Raw genomic sequence first — 19,200 nt, 5'->3', positions numbered from 1 at the left:
GCTTGTATTAATAAGTATTTTTTTTTTATGAATCTAACTCTTGTCTGTTTTACAGTATAAAAACACAAAATGGATAGACAACCCAATATTTTAAGAGACCTACCCGGAGACATGATTGATGAAATCTTGTCTAGAGTCGGTCAGAATTCTTCGGCACAACTATTTAAGGCGAGATCAGTTTGTAAGACATTCGAAGAACGTTCCAAGAATGCCTTGGTTTATAAAAGGCTTTTGTTCGGAAGATGGGGGATATCACATTGGGAAATCCATAAGTTACGATGTGTTTACTTTGACGCATATATTGCGGGGAACCCAAATGCTATTTTACGCAATGGGTTAAGAAATTATTTTGACTCAATATATCCGAATATTGGACTTCGTGATTTAGAAAAAGTGGCTAACATGCAACATAAAGAAGCATGTTATGCTTACGGATTAGTAATGTTCGCTTCTCACCAAAGTGAGAACAAGAACATCGGGCTACAACTATTAAACAAAACGTTCCCACAAGTGACGGAGTAGGTAATTGGGGTAAGAAATGAGGTTTTTAGATTGTTACGGGACTGTTGGACATTACGTAATCCTCGTCCCTTTGACGACGTTACAACACGCTGTCTTATCAACGGCCATAACGGTTATGTTCCACAAGACCAAGGATGGGAAGTAGTCCTAGTAAAACCAGAATGCATTACTTGTTTCTGGACGTATGAATTACGTGTCTTTATTGCCTTTGCTGAACGACTTGTGTACTAGCTAGAATTATCTTCACAACCATCTTGTATCAAATTTATTGTGTGCTATATTTCATGCTATATGTAAAATAAGCGGTATTGTAAGTTTGTAAAATATTGTGTAAAAGTTTGAACGCGAAATATTATTATAATCAGTTTTTCATATAGAATTGTAGTAGTTGAATTGTATATTAGCTACTAAGTATGAACTTAACGGGTAGGTACTACCCGAATTTAAACTTATAAAACGCTAATATGAAGAAAAAGCTTTTATAAATGAGTTCATATTATGCTACGAAATACTATTAACTACTCTTAATATTCTGTATGATTAACTTGTTCCATTTAACTATTTTGAAGGAAATGGCACCGACTACTCGACACACCGTGAATATGAATGAAGAGGAATTCCGTACTTTTCTAGCTTCAAACATAGCCGCAGTACAGGCTGCGCTACATACCAACAATAACCTTGGATCTAGCAGTACAGGAAATCGTGTAGGATGCACCTACAAAGAATTCACTGCCTGCAAACCTTTGGAATTTGATGGAATCGAAGGACCGATCGGATTGAAACGGTGGACCGAGAAGGTCGAATCGGTGTTTGCCATAAGTAAGTGTACTTAAGAGGACAAAGTAAAGTACGCTACGCATACCTTCACAGGTTCTGCGTTAACATGGTGGAATACCTATCTAGAGCAAGTTGGACAAGACGATGCGTACGCACTACCGTGGTCAGCATTCAAGCACTTGATGAACGAGAAGTACCGTCCCAGAACCGAGGTCAATAAGCTCAAGACAGAACTTAGAGGGTTACGAACCCAAGGATTTGATATTACCACGTACGAAAGACGATTCACAGAATTGTGCCTATTGTGTCCGGGAGCATTCGAAGATGAGGAAGAGAAGATCGACGCGTTTGTGAAAGGATTACTGGAAAGAATCCAAGAAGATATAAGTTCACACGAGCCCGCCTCCATACAACAGGCATGTAGAATGGCTCACAAACTCGTGAACCAGATTGAAGAAAGAATTAAAGAACAGACTGCTGAAGAGGCCAATGTGAAGCAAGTCAAAAGAAAGTGGGAGGAAAACGGTGATAAGAATCACCAATACAACAACAACAGCAATTACAACAATAATCGCAACAATTATCCCAACAATCGCAACATCAATCGCAACTACAACAAACGGCCCAACAACAACAACAACAACAACAACAACAACAACAACAACAACTACAACAATCATCCCAACAACAATAATAACCGCAACAACAACAACAATCAGAAGCAGCTATGCCAAAGGTGTGAAAAGAATCACTCGGGGTTCTGTACCAAATTTTGCAACAAGTGTAAAAGAAATGGTCATAGCGCGGCGAAGTGTGAGGTCTACGGACCAGGGGTTAATAGAACGAAAGGAACAAATGGTGTCGGAACGAGTAATGGCGGAGCAAGTAGTGTCGGAGCAAGTTATGCCAATGTAGTTTGTTATAAATGTGGAAAACCGGGCCACATTATTAGAAATTGCCCGAACCAGGAGAACACGAATGGACAAGGCCGTGGAAGAGTTTTCAATATTAATGCGGCAGAGGCACAGGAAGACCCGGAGCTTGTTACGGGTACGTTTCTTATTGACAATAAATCTGCTTACGTTTTATTTGATTCGGGTGCGGATAGAAGCTATATGAGTAGAGATTTTTGTGCTAAATTAAGTTGTCCATTGACGCCTTTGGATAGTAAATTTTTACTCGAATTAGCAAATGGTAAATTAATTTCAGCAGATAATATATGTCGGAATCGAGAAATTAAACTGGTTAGCGAAACATTTAAGATTGATTTGATACTAGTAGAGTTAGGGAGTTTTGATGTGATAATCGGTATGGACTGGTTGAAAGAAGTGAAAGCGGAGATCGTTTGTTACAAAAATGCAATTCGCATTATACGAGAAAAAGGAAAACCCTTAATGGTGTACGGAGAAAAGGGCAACACGAAGCTACATCTTATTAGTAATTTGAAGGCACAAAAACTAATAAGAAAAGGTTACTATGCTGTTCTAGCACACGTCGAGAAAGTACAAACTGAAGAAAAGAGCATCAATGATGTTCCCGTCGCAAAAGAATTTCCTGATGTATTTCCGAAAGAATTACCGGGATTACCCCTACATCGATCCGTTGAATTTCAAATAGATCTTGTACCAGGAGCTGCACCAATAGCTCGTGCTCCTTACAGACTCGCACCCAGCGAGATGAAAGAACTACAAAGCCAATTACAAGAACTTTTAGAGCATGGTTTCATTCGACCAAGCACATCACCGTGGGGAGCTCCTGTTTTGTTTGTCAAGAAGAAAGATAGTACATTCAGGTTGTGTATCGACTACCGAGAGTTGAACAAACTTACCATCAAGAACCGCTACCCACTACCGAGAATCGATGACTTATTTGATCAACTACAAGGCTCATCTGTTTATTCAAAGATTGACTTACGTTCCGGGTATCATCAAATGCGGGTGAAAGAAGATGATATTCCAAAGACTGCTTTCAGAACACGTTACGGTCATTACGAGTTTATGGTCATGCCGTTTGGTTTAACTAATGCACCAGCTGTGTTCATGGACCTTATGAACCGAGTGTGTGGACCATACCTTGACAAGTTTGTCATTGTTTTCATTGATGACATACTTATTTACTCAAAGAATGACCAAGAACACGGTGAACATTTGAGAAAGGTGTTAGAAGTATTGAGGAAGGAAGAATTGTACGCTAAGTTTTCAAAGTGTGCATTTTGGTTGGAAGAAGTTCAATTCCTCGGTCACATAGTGAACAAAGAAGGTATTAAGGTGGATCCGGCAAAGATAGAAACTGTTGAAAAGTGGGAAACCCCGAAAACTCCGAAACACATACGCCAGTTTTTAGGACTAGCTGGTTACTACAGAAGGTTCATCCAAGACTTTTCCAGAATAGCAAAACCCTTGACTGCATTAACGCATAAAGGGAAGAAATTTGAATGGAATGATGAACAAGAGAAAGCGTTTCAGTTATTGAAGAAAAAGCTAACTACGGCACCTATATTGTCATTGCCTGAAGGGATTGATGATTTTGTGATTTATTGTGATGCATCAAAGCAAGGTCTCGGTTGTGTATTAATGCAACGAACGAAGGTGATTGCTTATGCATCTAGACAATTGAAGATTCACGAACAAAATTATACGACGCATGATTTGGAATTAGGCGCGGTTGTTTTTGCATTAAAGACTTGGAGGCACTACTTATATGGGGTCAAAAGTATTATATATACCGACCACAAAAGTCTTCAACACATATTTAATCAGAAACAACTGAATATGAGGCAGCGTAGGTGGATTGAATTATTGAATGATTACGACTTTGAGATTCGTTACCACCCGGGGAAGGCAAATGTGGTAGCCGATGCCTTGAGCAGGAAGGACAGAGAACCCATTCGAGTAAAATCTATGAATATAATGATTCATAATAACATTACTACTCAAATAAAGGAGGCGCAACAAGGAGTTTTAAAAGAGGGAAATTTAAAGGATGAAATACCCAAAGGATCGGAGAAGCATCTTAATATTCGGGAAGACGGAACCCGGTATAGGGCTGAAAGGATTTGAGTATCAAAATTTAGAGATATGAGAGAAATGGTACTTAGAGAAGCTCATAAAACCAGATACTCAATACATCCTGGAACGGGGAAGATGTACAAGGATCTCAAGAAACATTTTTGATGGCCGGGTATGAAAGCCGATGTTGCTAAATACGTAGGAGAATGTTTGACGTGTTCTAAGGTCAAAGCTGAGCATCAGAAACCATCAGGTCTACTTCAACAACCCGAAATCCCGGAATGGAAATGGGAAAACATTACCATGGATTTCATCACTAAATTGCCAAGGACTGCAAGTGGTTTTGATACTATTTGGGTAATAGTTGATCGTCTCACCAAATCAGCACACTTCCTGCCAATAAGAGAAGATGACAAGATGGAGAAGTTAGCACGACTGTATTTAAAGGAAGTCGTCTCCAGACATGGAATACCAATCTCTATTATCTCTGATAGGGATGGCAGATTTATTTCAAGATTCTGGCAGACATTACAGCAAGCATTAGGAACTCGTCTAGACATGAGTACTGCCTATCATCCACAAACTGATGGGCAGAGCGAAAGGACGATACAAACGCTTGAAGACATGCTACGAGCATGTGTTATTGATTTCGGAAACAGTTGGGATCGACATCTACCGTTAGCAGAATTTTCCTACAACAACAGCTACCATTCAAGCACTGAGATGGCGCCCTTTGAAGCACTTTATGGTAGAAAGTGCAGGTCTCCGATTTGTTGGAGTGAAGTGGGGGATAGACAGATTACGGGTCCGGAGATTATACAAGAAACTACCGAGAAGATCATCCAAATTCAACAACGGTTGAAAACCGCCCAAAGTCGACAAAAGAGCTACGCTGACATTAAAAGAAAAGATATAGAATTTGAAATTGGAGAGATGGTCATGCTTAAAGTTGCACCTTGGAAAGGCGTTGTTCGATTTGGTAAACGAGGGAAATTAAATCCAAGGTATATTGGACCATTCAAGATTATTGATCGTGTCGGACCAGTAGCTTAACGACTAGAGTTACCTCAACAACTCGCGGCTGTACATAACACTTTCCATGTCTCGAATTTGAAGAAATGTTTTGCTAAAGAAGATCTCACTATTCCGTTAGATGAAATCCAAATCAACGAAAAACTTCAATTCATCGAAGAACCCGTTGAAATAATGGATCGTGAGGTTAAAAGACTTAAGCAAAACAAGATACCAATTGTTAAGGTTCGATGGAATGCTCGTAGAGGACCCGAGTTCACCTGGGAGCGTGAAGATCAGATGAAGAAGAAATACCCGCATCTATTTCCAGAAGATTCGTCAACACCTTCAACAGCTTAAAATTTCGGGACGAAATTTATTTAACGGGTAGGTACTGTAGTGACCCGAACTTTTCCATGTTTATATATATTAATTGAGATTGATATTTACATGATTAAATGTTTCCAACATGTTAAGCAATCAAACTTGTTAAGACTTGATTAATTGAAATATGTTTCATATAGACAATTGACCACCCAAGTTGACCGGTGATTCACGAACGTTAAAACTTATAAAAACTATATGATGACATATATATGGATATATATATAGTTAACATGATACTATGATAAGTAAACATATCATTAAGTATATTACCAATGAACTACATATGTAAAAACAAGACTACTAACTTAATGATTTTTAAACGAGACATATATGTAACGATTATCGTTGTAAAGACATTTAATGTATATATATCATATTAAGAGATATTCATACATGATAATATCATGATAATATAATAATTTAAAATCTCATTTGATATTATAAACATTGGGTTAACAACATTTAACAAGATCGTTAACCTAAAGGTTTCAAAACAACACTTACATGTAACGACTAACGATGACTTAACGACTCAGTTAAAATGTATATACATGTAGTGTTTTAATATGTATTTATACACTTTTGAAAGACTTCAATACACTTATCAAAATACTTCTACTTAACAAAAATGCTTACAATTACATCCTCGTTCAGTTTCATCAACAATTCTACTCGTATGCACCCGTATTCGTACTCGTACAATACACAGCTTTTAGATGTATGTACTATTGGTATATATACTCCAATGATCAGCTCTTAGCAGCCCATGTGAGTCACCTAACACATGTGGGAACCATCATTTGGCAACTAGCATGAAATATCTCATAAAATTACAAAAATATGAGTAATCATTCATGACTTATTTACATGAAAACAAAATTACATATCCTTTATATCTAATCCATACACCAACGACCAAAAACACCTACAAACACTTTCATTCTTCAATTTTCTTCATCTAATTGATCTCTCTCAAGTTCTATCTTCAAGTTCTAAGTGTTCTTCATAAATTCCAAAAGTTCTAGTTTCATAAAATCAAGAATACTTTCAAGTTTGCTAGCTCAATTCCAATCTTGTAAGGTGATCATCCAACCTCAAGAAATCTTTGTTTCTTACAGTAGGTTATCATTCTAATACAAGGTAATAATCATATTCAAACTTTGGTTCAATTTCTATAACTATAACAATCTTATTTCAAGTGATGATCTTACTTGAACTTGTTTTCGTGTCATGATTCTGCTTCAAGAACTTCGAGCCATCCAAGGATCCATTGAAGCTAGATCCATTTTTCTCTTTTCCTGTAGGTTTATCCAAGGAACTTAAGGTAGTAATAATGTTCATAACATCATTCGATTCATACATATAAAGCTATCTTATTCGAAGGTTTAAACATGTAATCACTAGAACATAGTTTAGTTAATTCTAAACTTGTTCGCAAACAAAAGTTAATCCTTCTAACTTGACTTTTAAAAATCAACTAAACACATGTTCTATATCTATATGATATGCTAACTTAATGATTTAAAACCTGGAAACACGAAAAACACCGTAAACCCGGATTTACGCCGTCGTAGTAACACCGCGGGCTGTTTTGGGTTAGTTAATTAAAAACTATGATAAACTTTGATTTAAAATTTGTTATTCTGAGAAAATGATTATTATTATGAACAAGAAACTATATCCAAAAATTATGGTTAAACTCAAAGTGGAAGTATGTTTTCTAAAATGGTCATCTAGACGTCGTTCTTTCGACTGAAATGACTACCTTTACAAAAACGACTTGTAACTTATTTTTCCGACTATAAACCTATAATTTTTCTGTCTAGATTCATAAAATAGAGTTCAATATGAAACCATAGCAATTTGATTCACTCAAAACGGATTTAAAATGAAGAAGTTATGGGTAAAACAAGATTGGATAATTTTTCTCATTTTAGCTACGTGAAAATTGGTAACAAATCTATTCCAACCATAACTTAATCAACTTGTATTGTATATTATGTAATCTTGAGATACCATAGACACGTATACAATGTTTCGACCTATCATGTCGACACATCTATATATATTTCGGAACAACCATAGACACTCTATATGTGAATGTTGGAGTTAGCTATACAGGGTTGAGGTTGATTCCAAAATATATATAGTTTGAGTTGTGATCAATACTGAGATATGTATACACTGGGTCGTGGATTAATTCAAGATAATATTTATCGATTTATTTCTGTACATCTAACTGTGGACAACTAGTTGTAGGTTACTAACGAGGACAGCTGACTTAATAAACTTAAAACATCAAAATATATTAAAAGTGTTGTAAATATATTTTGAACATACTTTGATATATATGTATATATTGTTATAGGTTCGTGAATCAACCAGTGGCCAAGTCTTACTTTCCGACGAAGTAAAAATCTGTGAAAGTGAGTTATAGTCCCACTTTTAAAATCTAATATTTTTGGGATGAGAATACATGCAGGTTTTATAAATGATTTACAAAATAGACACAAGTACGTGAAACTACATTCTATGGTTGAATTATCGAAATCGAATATGCCCCTTTTTATTAAGTCTGGTAATCTAAGAATTAGGGAACAGACACCCTAATTGACGCGAATCCTAAAGATAGATCTATTGGGCCTAATAAACCCCATCCAAAGTACCGGATGCTTTAGTACTTCGAAATTTATATCATATCCGAAGGGTGTCCCGGAATGATGGGGATATTCTTATATATGCATCTTGTTAATGTCGGTTACCAGGTGTTCACCATATGAATGATTTTTATCTCTATGTATGGGATGTGTATTGAAATATGAAATCTTGTGGTCTATTGTTACGATTTGATATATATAGGTTAAACCTATAACTCACCAACATTTTTGTTGACGTTTAAAGCATGTTTATTCTCAGGTGAATATTAAGAGCTTCCGCTGTTGCATACTAAAATAAGGACAAGATTTGGAGTCCATGTTTGTATGATATTGTGTAAAAACTGCATTCAAGAAACTGATTTCGATGTAACATATTTGTATTGTAAACCATTATGTAATGGTCGTGTGTAAACAGGATATTTTAGATTATCATTATTTGATAATCTACGTAAAGCTTTTTAAACCTTTATTTATGAAATAAAGGTTATGGTTTGTTTTAAAAATGAATGCAGTCTTTGAAAAACGTCTCATATAGAGGTCAAAACCTCGCAACGAAATCAATTAATATGGAACGTTTTTAATCAATAAGAACGGGACATTTCAGACCATCCCATTCAAATTTCGGGACGAAATTTATTTAACGGGTAGGTACTGTAACGACCCGGATTTTTCCAATCGTTTTATACTTATGAGATTAATATTTACATAAATTAAACCTTACCAACATGATAAGCAATCCAAATTGTTAAGACTTGTGTTTTTGAAAAGAGTTTTACACAACGTTTGACCGTCCAATTTAACCGATGATATCACGAACTATATAACTTACGATAATTATACGTTTGTGTATATATATGTATTTATATATATTTAACATGATCTAATGATGGTTTAACATCTCATTATGTACTAATGACAATGAGTTATAAGTATATTTTGAAACTACTAACTTAAGTTTTCAAAAGGATAACTATACGTAACATTCTTTGATATATATACTTATAACCTATAATGCTTATACATGTATCGTATATATAATGTATTTAATCACTTTTTAAGGACTTAAATACATAAAACAATATAAGTATATTCACAAAAGATAGCTATATTTGAATTCTCATTCCGTTTCCTCAAGATTTCTATACGTATATCTAGGGTATATGTACCCGTATCATACCCAGCTTCTGTATGTATTTACTATTGGTATATACACATCAAATCAACATCCTAATCAACATTATTACTGCCCTAGATATGAGGTAACTAGGATTTTTCAAGTAGCATGAATTATTAGTAAGAAAACAAAATTAGGAATCCTTTTCTTTCTTTATAAACTAAAAACGTTTTTATGAATGAACACCATTTCTTCACTCCATTTTCTCATACCTACACCCTCATTTCTCTCTCAAAATACTCCTAACTTCATACTTGATCATCTCCAAGCATTTTCCCCATCATTTAGCTTCAATTACAAGCCTTAAACACCATAAGAAAACTATTTCAAGAACATATCAAAATAACCACCCATTTGAAGAAGTATACTTCCAACCTTTTGATCTTACTCCACCACTCTTTGATTCCAAGATTTTTTCTTATATCTTAGAGTAACTTTGTCCAAGTAACTTGAGGTAGTAACCTTGTTCATAATCTTGTTCGATTCATAATTATATAGCTATCTTATTTTATGTTGTAAAATTTTAACAACAAGAACATAGTTTGAATGATTTCAAACTTGTTTGCAAACTAAATAGATCCTTCTAACTTAACTTTTAAAACACTTCAAGACCTGTAATATATCATAATGATATGCTAACTTAACAAGATATAACTTGGTTTTACAAAGAACACCTTAAAAACTGAATCTACGTCGTCAGAGTGCAACCGGGGGCTGTTTTGGGTTGGATAATTAAAAACCATCTTGAAATTTGAATTGGAAGTTCATGTTCTGGAAAAATGATATTTCTTATGAGTATGTTAACACATAAAAATTTCATGGTTTAACTCAAAGTGTAAGTATTTTTAGAAAAATGATCATTAAATGTTGTTTTTACGATGGAAAATGATCACTTTCATAAGTTTTACCAAAGTTTGACCTATAACCTGTGATTTCGAATACAAACTAAGGTATTTTCAGTTCATATTCTTAAAATTTGACTCGATCCAAGGAAGTGGCAAGTTGAACCAACCAAAACGGAGTTGTAATGAAGAAACTAGATAAAGTAAATTAATCATATCTTTTCTAATTAATATGATATTTTATATATAATTAATTATGATTTGATTTTATATATTTCAGGACCACCCGTAAACAACACGAGAAGATTAATCATAAGACCTCATGATTGTACGCAACACGTCATTTGACAACACGGTACTTTATGTACGCAACACGTCATTTGACAACATGGTACCATGGGTCGAGATTAATTCTGATCAATATGAATACGATGGGGTCTTTATTTATTTTATTGAGCAACTAATTGTGGACCACTAACATCGGACTGCTAACTACGGACTAAGAAAATATTAAAAGTATTATAAGTATATATATATATATATATATATATATATATATATATATATATATATATATATATATATATATATATATATATATATATATATATATATGTAACGATTACTTGAAAAGAAAATATGTTGATATATTATATATATATGGTTAGGTTCGTGATATCTATCGGAGACCAAGTCGAGTTAAATACCTTCAAGGCAAAAGTGAGTATATAGTCCCGCTTTTAAACTCTAAATATTTTGGGATGAGAATACATGCATTTTATGATTTACGTTATGGACACAAGTGATAAAAAAAAATATATTCTGCGTTGAGTTGTACCACTGGCATACTTCCCTGTAGCTTGGTAACTACTATTTACATGTGGTATTGTAAACGCGAATCCTGTTGATAGATCTATCGGGCCTGACAACCCCAACCGGACTGGACGACCAGTATTCAACGGTTGCACAGTACTTCATTTCGGTGACTACACTTGGTACAATGTAGTGAGATTTCATAATAAAGAGAATGTGCGACGTTGATTAAATGTTAAGTATGGTTATCAAGTGCTCAACCACTTAGAATATTTTTATTAAAACGTTTATGTATATGAAATCTTGTGGTCTACATTTATAACGCTGCTAGCATTAAACCTATATCTCACCAACTTTATGTTGACGTTTAAAGCATGTTTATTCTCAGGTTCCTAGAAGTCTTCCGCTGTTTGAATATATGTTAGAGAAACCATGTGCATGGAGTCATACATGTTTTATTCGAGGAAGCATTGCATTCACAAAATCATCACCGTGTATTTATTTTGACTGCATTGTCAACGGAAGTATTCTTGTAAACTGTTATTTACGGTGATTGTCTACATGTAGAAATCATCAGATGTCGAAAACATTGAATTTTAAATATTCATTTATGGTATATCTTTTCAAAAGAATTCAATGTTTATAAAACGTATCATATAGAGGTCAAATGCCTCGCGATGTAATCATATGTTATTGTATTCGTCCCTATGGATTGGGTCGGGTCGTTTCATTAATACCATCATTATTCCGACTTTAATACTAGTCATAACCTGTTTAGCACTTTGCAAATTCAAGAAGCAATTAACTTCTCATCCTCGTGCTCTACCCTTCGTACCCCACTTTTTAGCAACGGCTGCGCACGTAAATATTTTTGGCCCAAAGACTTGGGTCCTGACAATTACCAAAACTACATTTATGTCATTAGCTTTCATTACCTAGTAACTAGTCACCCGACGATTCAAAGTTTTTCCACTCAATCCTTTCCAACTCGTAACCTTTGAAATACGAAAAACTATGTTTATCAAAGTTTTTACACGTTGTTTATTTGTACGGTCCTTACAAGATTTACAGACAATGAAAGTACTAAAAACATTTCTGTCAGTTATACGATTTATAAAATCATATATGTATAAATTTATACTTACTTATTTTGATACTAAGTTATATCTTCAAATTATTTAAAAACCGCTCCTTTACCGAGTTATTCAACTTAAGTCAAATAGTTTTGTGCAAAATGGTACACGTTGTACCTACTTCCAAATTTACTAGGAACTTCGTTCCGTTTACGTTGTCACAACAAACGTTTAAAGGTTTTGTCCTTCAAAACTCCCTTAGTTGATTTTATTAAAGGTTTTCATATTAGACTACACCATGTATGGATCACACTTTTTTTTTTCTTCTTTCTCGCCCTCTGTTAGAGATGAAACTTACTATTAAGATCTTTGTTAAATACTCTTAAGCCACTTTGGATGGATGTTTTATAAAATTTGTTAGAAAATCCTTGCACCCATAAAATGTTCTTTTAAAGCTAGACATGACAAAAACGTGGGCCGATAAATCAGTTTTCTGAGGTACACTCATTGGTTACCTCATTGTAGGAAAGGTACTAGGAGGGTTTATATTCTCAATACTTCACGGCAAATCACAACACCCTCGTAAACCTCATCTCTATGAATCAGTATGTTGAGACACAAGAATCATTTTTGGAGATTCTTTTCACTCGGAGTAAACCATTCGTTAGGACCAAGGGTTCACGTATCTTCTCATCCGCACATCCCCTTTTAGTATACGGATAAATTCAGAACGAACCACTCGAAGAGTTCACTCTCGTTCATAGATCACACCTTTCGTGCGACTTTCTTTCGGAAATGTAATATAAGATACTTTGAGAATCTATAAATCTTGATATCCCTTGGAAGGGGACTGCTTAAAACATTTATGACACTGATATGGATACTCTATGTATTACTTCCCTTTTGGTTGCAACTGTATGTTGCTCTAGTTAACGTTAACCCTAACTTCAACATATGACTGAAGGGATGAAGTTACATTACGTAATCGTGCTTTCATTTCATCCAAGGATAGGTTCACCTGCAGTATGGTAAACTAGGTAATATCCCTCATTGTTCGTTCAGACCGTTCTGAAGACACTATGAATAATTACGGCTTGCAAGTCCGATTGGTCACTTTTAGCTAAAATTCCAATTCACTTATTCAAATGAAACGTTCTTAAATATCGAGTTCCTATGCCTATGGCCTCCTTCCAAAACCATGGGGTTGGTAAGATCCGTTGCTAACGATATCCAGACATCAAATCGCATGGTTGTAATCACTACGTTTTCCATTCTACTTGTCGGCTTATATTACGACATACACGCTCAATGTTTTCGATGAGCTTAGAATCATTCATGATGAATTTCACGCATCCAACTTACCGAAGACGCCTGTAAGGCTAAACACACCATCTTTCCTTTTGTGGATACACATTCAGATTACATACTCAGGTTAATCGGAAACGGAATCAATTTGTTGATCACTTAGGACAAGAGACTTAATTAACGGCAGATGCCTATTCATACTTTCGTACTCCGAAATACCTTTCAAGGTAAACAACTTACTTCTGAGCCCACGAGTCTCACGGAACTTTGATACGCCCCTTCTTGTTCGAATACGGTACCATTGTCGGTCACTCCTTAAAATTTCGGGACGAAATTTTCTTTAACAAGTGGGTAAAGTAACGACCCTGGATTTTCCAACGTTAATTATTAATAATTATTATTATTAATACTTGTGATTAAACAAATGTATGTTATTACATTTACATGTTGCCATGATTGCCCGTACTTGACTTTAATTGCCCGAAACGTCTTTGTGACATACGAAACTTTCACGAATAATATTTTTAAAATATTATTTACATTCATGATTGATTTTATTAATCATTTTAATTAACTGAGGTTATTAGTTAATTACTTGGGCTTTATTTGGATTTAGTTGTTAATTACTTGAACTTGGGCCTTTATTAGTGTTAATGGACCTATGAAGCCCACCCTACTTCTTTAGTGGACTTATTAGCCCATACTTACATGTAAGTAACCCATTTAAGTGTAACTAGTTAGTTTAAGTCACAAGGAATCTAGTTACTACATAATCCCCATGCAAGCACACCTAATAACCAAACTTTTAAGGCTTTTCATGCAAGTGACCATTAAACATTTCCCTTCCCTTTTTCTTGCTGCAGGCCGTCGGCCAATATGGGAGGCAAGGGAGTCTTTTTTTCAAACCTTGTTATTTGTTACTTGTATTTCTCTCCCATTTTACACACACTTTTACTTGCATCTTATTTTCTCTCTTTATTCTCTCTAATTCTTGTAAGTAACAAGCTTCTTCCTCCCTTCTTTTCTTTGACCAAACCGAAACCAAACACCCTTAATCATCATCATCATTTGTTGTTTAATACTTGCTCTTGTTGTGATTAATTACTTGTTCTTTTTTTATGGTTACATACTTGTAATAGTTGTTGTTCCTTACTAGTTTCAAGAATCAAACTTACTAGTTTCATTCTTCTTTTATCTTGTATTACAAGAACACTCAAGAACATAAACTTACTAGTTTATGATTCTACCTTTATTATTTCAAAGATTGTAAGTTCATGGTTGTAAATCATACTTGAAGTTCATGAAGCAAACTTTAAAGTTTACTTTCTAAAGATCAAGACTTAGGCTTGAATCTTTAAAGTATGCAACCCATGAACTTATTAACTTGTTTATTTAGTTTACCACTTCATTCTTGCACTTTAATTTCATGTTTATTAGTTTAAATGGTCAAGTACTACAAGTTAGTCATGATCTCATAACTTTCTTGAACTTAAAGTTAACTTTAAAAGTTCAAAAACATGTAAGTAATCTTTCTTTAATTTTAATTTCAAGTACTTGTAATGGATCTAAGTTCTATAGCTTATGGTCTTCTTATTTTGTCATAAACAAGAGCTTTAAAGCTTACATACACTTTACAAGGTGATAATCTAAGTTTTGTAACTTATGGTTTCATTAATGTAAAGATACAACTGTTATTACTTAGGATTTAACTTAATAACTTTAGATCAAGACTTTTGAGTCTTGGATCTTCAAGATCACACTAAGAACTATGTTCTACATCTTAACATCTTGTTTAGTCAGTTTACTTTCAAGTTTGTAGTTCAATATTACTTTTACATTTCATGTATGTGTTGAATCTAAGACTTTGATGTAACTTTGGTTCATCAAAACACTTGCAACACTTAAGTGAGTTGTGCTTCATGTCTTAGACTTACACTTGGGTTATGATGGTCAAACCTTGGTTAAAATGATGCAAACACATCAACGAGTTGTACACTTGAAGCTATATGCATCAAGGATGAGAACCATGATAAGCATCGAGCACCAAGAACCACCGGAACCTACTGACCCTACTGTTTTATTGTTTCTGTGTCTGACCCGTATGACCTGGGCTACTCTAAAGATGATTTTCAGATAGCTCTGTTCGATTATATAACTTTTCATTTAGGACTCGTCTTAATCCGAGTTACGGTTTAGGATTTATGGCCCTCCGATCGTCCCTATGTCCTTTTAACGTTGTGTTGAAAATTCTGACCTGCTCGCACTTAGACCGTCGCCACGGTCAAACGAAGACGATTTTTCTTCTGGGATTTTTACCACAACTAAAGGACTCATATACGGAGCCATGGACACTGGTCTCACCTTATTTCAGTAGGTATAGAGGCCGTGGTGACTGACCGAACTCAGCCTTTGTTTTAAACTCTTTTCATGAACAAAACTTACTTTACACCTTTTGTTTAATGATGAATGATGATGACCCTTAAGACCTTATTTACATACTTTTAAACCTATTCGGACGATTTACTGACTTAGTAATATTTGACTTAGGTTGAGGACCGTTTGGAAAACCTACACACTTGCTTACTTCCCGACTCATACTTTACCGCTACTTATCATTGTGAGTTATAGCATCCCTTTTTACTTTAACTATTTTGGGAACTGAGAATACATGCGCATTTTATGTTTTACATACTAGGCACGAGTACTTAAACTTATATATGTGTGGGTTATACAACGGCATAAACATTTCCTTTAGCTCGGTAACGTTTAATCATTGGTTTTTGAACCGTGAACGCGAATCTTAGATATGGATCCATAGGGTTTGACATCCCCACTCGGGCTAGTCGCGCTAGCATTTAACGAGTGTTTAATACTTCGTGAAACATACGCACTCGCCAAGTGCACTTTCAGGGGGTATATTATTAATCGTTAAGTTAGTTACCGAGTACCCACAGTTAAACATATACTTTGTCATACTGATTTAGATTACTGTTTGAAACGCTCTTTGTAGAACTAAAATCTCGTGGCCTACCTTATATTACTGTTATACTTAAACTATAGCTCACCAACATTCGTGTTGACGTTTTTAAGCACGTATTTCTCAGGTGCTTAAGGTTTGCTTGCTTCCCCTATACTAGTCATGCTTTGTAGACACCCGCTGCGCTTATTAGAGATGTCACCGCATGAAACGTTATTTTGCATTCAAACATGAAACTTCTGAAACGATATATTTGTAACGACCTATGGGTCACGTACTATTACATATGCTTGCTATTCGTAGAAGCATACTTTTGGGTTGTTAAACATTTGACGTTGGTTACGACATCACCTTTTCTTATGAATGCAAACTTGTTTTGAAATCGCATATAGTACTTAACCTTGTAATGATCCTGTCGTTGATGGTCCGTACATGATGAATTAGTACGGGGCATCGCAGAAAAGTTAGTAGATTTCGAGGTTGTGACTGCGTTCTCAATGGAGCCTTGATGAAAAGTCTACGAGGGCGTCTGTTGGATTTTCTGATTGTTGGGAAAGAATATCATAGATAGACGGTGAAATCTTGTACGAGGGTGATCATTGACATGTGGGTTCGGGATTGGACATGTCTTGAGTGATCGGTGAGGCGGTGTAGTCTGACGAAGAATCCTAAATTGAAGAGTCGCATACTTCAATTGGTCTTCTGGTGTAAGAAAATGATCTTCGTGTTAGAAGATGGTGGCGAAAGAAACCAAGATTACCCAAGCTAATAACTAAGAGATTGGATTATCGCTTAGCGGTGTTTTTTGGTGTCGAAAGACTTCACTTGCTCGTGGGTTAACGAGTTAAATGCGGCGTGATTCAGATGTCTCATCCGGCGGTATCAAAAGGAGTTGGTAATCGGCTAATCTGGAGTTGTTGTGGGAGTTGAAGAAAGAACATAGTTGACGGGTTGGTGAAGGTTGTTTAAAGTCTCCTTCAAGTGGGAGATTGTTGAGGTGTGAATGAGCTTAAACAAACAAGGAAGAAACGTGGAAGCTGGCACCAGGTGGATCTTGCGACCGCAAGGCATGGGTCGCGAGCGCGAGATTGAGTCGGCCAGGAATGGTTTAGGAAACTTCCAGATTGTTATTTACTTGTTCCCTAAGCTATTGTTCCCCTATAAATAGAACCTTATGTAACCTTATACTATGTGCACGAAAATAATAGTGAAAATTTTCTGGTTTAGACCCGTGGAGTAAACCTTTTTGTGCGTTCTGGAGTTGAGATATAACCACGTTAAATCCCGTGTTGTTAATTATTCTTTATGCTTTAATTATTCGTTTGCCGTTCGTTGTCGTTCGTTGTCGTTCTTAGTTAGTGATTATGATCAGTCACTTGTCTTGTTGTGGCTTTCCTAATTCCTAACACCGAACTCAAAGCCACCATTGTATATCTTTAACACGAGACTGGTGTTAATTAAATGATTCATGTACAACTCCTCATGTTTTTTCTTTTAAATCTATTAATAATAATAAGATTAAAATAAAGATTTTGTTGTTCCAGAATACGTCCGTAAGGCCTCACGTGGAATACCTCCTTGGGAATTAGGTGGTCTGCACAAGTTGTTTCCATACTTTGCGTTATATCACCATTGACAAAACCTAACTAGGTCAGTGTAAATTTCAAATTAACTCTTCATACCTCATGAATTTTTTTTACTTATATATACGCGGTCTAATTTTTCGTGACCGCAGAACAATCTTTGTTTTTTGATGTTTTTTCCGTTTCTCACATCTAATCTTTCCACACCTTCGGATATCTAGCTAGTGCCAAATCGTCGCCCATTTCCTTATATAGCCTGTAGCATCGATTGTATAAGTTCACGAAGAGGGCTGGACGAGTGGAATGAGGGAGAGTGGCTCGATCGACGGATAAGAATAGTAGCCCCGTGGACTCTGAGTTTTAATTGCTTGAGATACCTTAAAGATAAAAGTTGATACTTTGTAGAGGTTCATAATTAATTTTTCTACATGTATCTTTTTAGAAATTTAATTTACATGATATGGAAAAATGTTAACAGGTTAATACTAAGTAGTAAATGGGCATTGGGCTAAATACCTAATTTATGTGCGTTCTTGCAGGAATCATGGTTATTTTTGTACAAAACTCTATGTTTCTTGTTAAAATATTTTAACCTGCTTAACAAAATTTAAAGAAAAAAAAATTTAATTAAACCTACGAAGCATGCATAATTTAATTTTCCGTAATTTTTTTAATCAAAACACACAGAATTTAGTTGTTTAAAATGACTTGAAAAATTAATAATGATCAAACAACTACTAACTACATTTTAATACATAAATGTATTCTAACATAACCATCATGACTAAATCACCATCAGTAACACCATGCTTTACTGAATGTCTCAATATTAACCAACTCTTTTTTCAGTCCAATCAAATGTTATTGCTGAAGTGGCACTTGAGACTAATAATAGAAGTACCACATATAAGTTGAAAACCTACCTTCAAGTAGAATTAGTAAGTACAAATAGTACCAACTTTATGTCATATTGTTGAACATTTAGCTTCCCTTTCCAGTCCTCAAGTCCTACATATTAAATAGTCTTCATAAAATGGATCCAAAAATGTGGTAAGACATATCTATAGG

The sequence above is a fragment of the Rutidosis leptorrhynchoides genome, chromosome 4, assembly GCF_046630445.1.
Source record: "Rutidosis leptorrhynchoides isolate AG116_Rl617_1_P2 chromosome 4, CSIRO_AGI_Rlap_v1, whole genome shotgun sequence".
NCBI classification, from domain to species: Eukaryota; Viridiplantae; Streptophyta; class Magnoliopsida; order Asterales; family Asteraceae; genus Rutidosis; species Rutidosis leptorrhynchoides.
The sequence above is the reverse complement of the archived record's forward strand: the minus strand, read 5'-3'. Positions refer to the sequence as shown.